The sequence below is a fragment of the Ascidiella aspersa genome, chromosome 7, assembly GCF_963924565.1.
Source record: "Ascidiella aspersa chromosome 7, kaAscAspe10.2, whole genome shotgun sequence".
Classification (NCBI taxonomy): Eukaryota; Metazoa; Chordata; class Ascidiacea; order Phlebobranchia; family Ascidiidae; genus Ascidiella; species Ascidiella aspersa.
The window spans coordinates 25,421,452-25,426,923 of NC_139453.1; the positions used below are offsets into that span (position 1 = coordinate 25,421,452).

General features: G+C 37.4%; 1 long non-coding RNA gene across 1 annotated transcript; it reads right to left on the minus strand.

Annotated features, from left to right (window-relative positions):
* Positions 1–404: 404 nt before the first annotated feature.
* Positions 405–3,959, minus strand: LOC146138652 (uncharacterized). Its single transcript, XR_014501447.1, has 2 exons — positions 3,837–3,959; positions 405–536 (listed from the first exon to the last, which is right to left on the minus strand). It is a non-coding gene; the product is annotated as an uncharacterized LOC146138652 (long non-coding RNA).
* Positions 3,960–5,472: the final 1,513 nt, after the last annotated feature.

Genomic DNA, 5,472 nt, shown 5'->3' on the forward strand with positions numbered 1-5,472 from the left:
TGCGTTAAAACTCAGCCAGTTGCTGCTCGAAACGGTTTGCTAGCATATTTATTTGTGTCCGATGCGCAGCTCATACAATGGCAAAAGCTAAACAAAAAAAATTCAAAGTTTTTGCTGGGGTGTAGGCCCCTACAAGTTCTTCAGTAAACGCAAAAGTGCGTACTGTTCCACAAAAGGTTGACAAGCACTGGGCTATACGGTCACGGTTATAAACTGTTCGTGATTGCTTCACTTAAAGTAATTCGTTAGAGGTTTTATAATTTTTGTGAATACTTCGACCACGATCGGTGTTACAACTTAAAAGCAGAGGCAGCGTGTGACGTAGCTAGGAACCTAGCCGCCCACTGCCATAACAGGCCGCGTTAGAACGGCTTCAACCAGCTCAAGTTCCGTTTTATAACAAATCAAAACAAAGCGGCCTCACCGAGTTGAATGATTTCTGATGTGGTGAAAGATTGGTGACGATCTTGGTGATGAAAATATTGGTTAACTTCACCAAAGTAAGCGTGCTCAGCATAAACTGTAGTGCCTCCAGCCTGAATATAACAATTAAAGTATAATTAAAAGGCGGAAAAAAAGTGTTCGTGAATAGATTTAATTGTTCCCCAAAACAGTTGTTCCCTAACTCATGGAAAGAACTTTGTGAGGACAAACATTTTCTAAGTAACCAGAAACAATAGTTAAGCTTTCGTACCTTACATTTACCAAAATTAAATTCAAAGTTGCGCAAATTGCTGTTAACCTGTTTAAGTATGAAGGTATTGCGACTACAGGAAACGAAAGGTTTCGGTATAGGCCTACTACAAATCACGTAGCTGAATTAAGAAGCGCTAAATGCGTACGATAAATTGCAATTTTACCCAATTTACGACGTTTTCACGACGTCATAACTTAGGCTAACTCAATCGGTCTAATTAATTTTTTTTTGATACCCGCAGTATATTCTTTAATTTGAGACCAATCTCGAGTGTATGCATAGACACTAAATGTTGTAGCCAATAACGAAGATGTATGACGTCTTTATATCTTTTACAGGGGATCAGTTATAAATAAACAGAAAAACTTCTGTTTAAACTTGTTAGAGTTTTCTACTCTGTTTACTGGCCTATTAGTATTCTTTATAGGTCTGACGCCAAATTTATAAAACTTTGTTAGTTGTCCCGTATAGCGAGAGAAAAGTTTTTCATGCTAGAATCCAACATATACTTATTATTGTAAAGTTAGAATTGTGAATGACCAGAAAAAGGCGTGTTAAAAGGCTTCTACATTAAGAGTTGAAACACGCGTTTTGTAGTATACCGAAACATGTCGTTTCCTGTAGTCGCAATACCTGCATACTTAAACAGGTTAACAGCAATTAGCGCAACATTGAATTTAGTTTTGGTAAGTGTAAGGTAGATTGACTTCACAACCAATGAAGTTCACTGGAATGACTCCAGACTGACTGATTTAACAAATAAAGTATTACTATTGGACAATAGAAGGGCGTATCGTTATGGAATCCAATTATTGGAAAAAGTTGGGCAGGCAAAAAATTGTCCGTAAAATAACTTAAAGGTTTTCAACCAAGGGCAGGCGCGGAGGATATTTTGTTTGCGTTTTTTGTGTGTGTGTGTTTTCAGGGATGACGTCACTAAGCTACATCTAAACGTGGCGTCATGAAGAAGTAACTTTAGAACCACAATTTGTTTATTTTATTAGTTTTAGGTTTCGATGTGCTACTTTCAATAAAAAGGCTGCATTGCAAAAATCGGGCCGATTCGCGCAACCGAAAAACCTTCTTTATATCGTTCAAGTTTGCAAAACTGCGATAAAACGCACGGCGCCTTTGGGCTAAACGATTTTACCAAAATATGGGCTACATACTAGAAAAAGGGAAAATATGCAGTTTTTGGGGGGCATGGCCACGTGTCTCTTAAACCGTCTCTGGGCGGCAGGACTGACCAGTTACAAATAACTTTTTCACGGGTATGAAAACGGAAAATAACTTGCAAAAAAATACGATGCTGGTGCGGATCAAAGGGGCACCAGGTCATGGCACCAATAGACTACAGTTTTGCTTTAAATTACGTAGATAATTTTTTTCTCGCTGGGCGCGAACTTTTATCCGTTTTGCTACAGTATGGTTCCTTCAAAGGACAATGGTCCCTTTTTAATTAATCTATTCAGCCCAACGGCGCTTGAAGTGCTGTGGCATGTTGCGCCATGTAACTCATAGATAGGGATGTCTGATAATAACAGATCGGAGCCGATACCCGATGCAATGTGGTAGTGCCGGTACTCGACTACCAATTCATAAACTGCACAAAATGCAATTTCTATTTTAGACAATAAATAACGTTATTTTAACAAATTTAAACTATTGAATCTATTATATATAACTAACGCGCAACGTAACATTTTAAACGGAGAGTTTTGCAAATTTAAATCAATTTAACGCATATTTTTGGTTAGACTCCATTTCAGAGGCTTATTATGAGTTTGCTTGAGAAGAACAGGGATTTAAGGGTAATTGTTTTATAACGTGATATTGTTACTTTGTAACGTCGCCCCGGAAATTTTTCTACACCGACAATACACAAATACTGGATCCACATCTGGCTATCCTATAGACCAGTGTGGTCCAACTGCAGGCCAAACTTGGCCCGCGAGTTCCGCTTTTTTGGCCCGCGAACTGATAGTCAGCTTTGCTGCAATCTAGCAATATCACTTTAATTTCTGTTTCTTTGTTATTGTAATCGACAAAAATACTTCGTAAATGATCCTTTGTGATTTAGTATTTTTTTGCAATGATTCTAATGGTTTTGTTTTGGTTTTACACCACTCCTACAGTGCCGTAGGTTACAAACTCCGTTTTTTGCCAATTTTAAAATAGAAACTGCAAAAAAATTTCACGCTCCGCGCAAATCTTGCTTTTCCACTTTTCTTGGCAATGTTTTAGCCCGAGTCTCTTTGAGTGCCATTGCATGTTTTCATATAATCGGAGGTAAAACGGCCCTATTAAATTACAATTTTTCCAACTTATAGATTAACGATAAAAGTCATCTCATGTTCAAACTATTTTGTATCCATATTTTATATATGACATCAGGGGGACTCAAACTTTTTTGCGCGAAACTATATTGTTTTTGCAATATTGCCGTTGTATTGTGGGTCGTCACATCTTTTGAAACTCGATAACGCAATGTTTAAATCAATGTGTCGAGGACGAGCAATTTGTTTTGTGCCTAATGCGAAAAGCCTCCTAAATTTACGTTTAGCGCCAATTCAACCAATTAAACTTAATTTTTCCCGCGCTTCGCGCGACCGACATCAAATTTTGCTATTTTCAAGTTGTTTCAGTGATATTTAATTGCAAATGCCGAATTGCTTTTCGTAGGGGGGCGAAAGGCATAGGAAAATTACCAAAGGGGGCGCGGCTGAAAAAGGTTGAGAACCACTGCCATAGGCCATGTATAATTTGCCAGCAATAAGCCTAAGTATCGGTATTTAAAAGCATTGGCCTGCAAGATAAAAAAAATATTGTTTTTAGCCCGCGAAAAAACGTTGCACCACACTGATATAGACTATTAGTTATTAAGTAAATGTTATATTTTTATTATTTATACCAAAATTATATTAATGTAAAAAAGTTCAGGGTTTAGTAAAAATTCTAAGCAGAAACGACAACAAGCCGGTAAGATAAAATATATTACGGCCTGCAGATACCTTGTTAAATTTGTTTTTTGTCACTCAACGAGATGCCCAAGTTTTTTTATAAAATTAAAATGTCTTTTTTTATTCAAAAAAAAAACAAAAATCGCGCTTCGATCCAAAATATTAAAAGAAAAGCTTACCGATGTGCTCTGCTGTTCGGTGCTTTCCCCATCTGAAGGTGGACCCGACTGTTCTTCATTGTTGGAAGACATTTTGCGAATTATACCCTTAATTGCCGCCTATATATAGTTTGTTACATGTATAGCAGCAAAGAGTGTTGAGAAATCTAGGTCAAAATCTGTAAATAAACGAGAATACAACAAAAATAATCCAACAGCAATTTAGTCCTATTGGCCAGGATTAAATATTTTAGGTAAAATACTCTGGTTTATTTAATTATTTGACTTTTTACCATTATAAGGTCATATAGGATCCAGTATATACGTGGCACCACGGCCGCTAAATAATTTGTTTCTTTACGAGAAAAAGTTTGGCCAAATTAAACCTGATGAACCGCAGTTGTTTTCAACATATGCGCATTTTTTAATCTTTACAGGCTTGTCGCGTAAGGCTGGGACTGACTGGGATACGGTCTAGGAAATAGTAAAGGTTGGTCAAACGGGAAGTAATATTGGTTCTTGGAAGTAATTTTGCACAATCAGTTGAGGCAGGCATAGCAAACAAGTGTTGTACAAATTAATGCTTTTTCGATTTAAAACTGTTCTTGCACTCAAGCTTTTAAATTACAGTAAACAAATTTGGTTACCAGTCAGTGTGGTAATAAACCCGTTTATTTATTATGATACCTAATAGGCTTATTGTTATGTGGTATTTTGTACACCCCAGTACACCCAGTTCCCCCTATCAATGTGGTACATCCTTTAATAATTCTAGTACACCCAGGGGAGTACAATACCCGACTGAAAAGCACTCTATTGGTATGTGGTATTTTGTACACCCCAGTACACCCCAGTTCCCCCCATCAATGTGGTACATCCTTTAATAATTCTAGTACACCCAGGGGAGTACAATACCCGACTGAAAAGCACTTTATTGGTACGTGGTATTTTGTACACCCCAGGTTCCCAGTACACCCGATCAATGTGGTACACCCTTTAATAATTCTGGTACACCCGGGCGTGTACAATACCGGAATGAAAAGCAATATGCTACACAACAACCTCATTCAAGCATAGCTTCATCCAAACAACGTCTAGCCTAGCTGATTTAAGGTAACATAACCTCGCCCATTCAATTATATCGATAACTGAGCAATTCGCTGATAACAGGTAGTACAGCATAATATAGGCTTGATGATGTCACAAGAGACACCATGTAACACGCTATATGACGGAATAACAAAGCATAACTAAAGACAATAATGATGACAGATAATTAGGGCTATGATTTTTTGACTTGTCAAAAAAAGTCAAAATTTTGTCAAAATACACACGATAGGTCAGAATTATTTTAAGTAAAAATCCACGAACATTTCGTGCAGGTTCCACTTGTGAGATAGCGGCAAATAGGTTTTGTTCTTTTAAAACAAGAAGACATGCCCAACCCGTTTAGTTGGTTCTGTTTCGTTTGACTTGTTCATTACAGGGGACGACATCAAACAGATTTTGTCGTGAAATCTGTTGGTGCTTAACGAAATGTCCGGTACCACGAAATATTGTGGCAATATTTTCAAAGACTAACTACCTTTTTAATTGTCCATTATGTTTTACCATCGCAAGCGAAACGGTTTGCAACTTTTGTGTAATGATTTTTTCC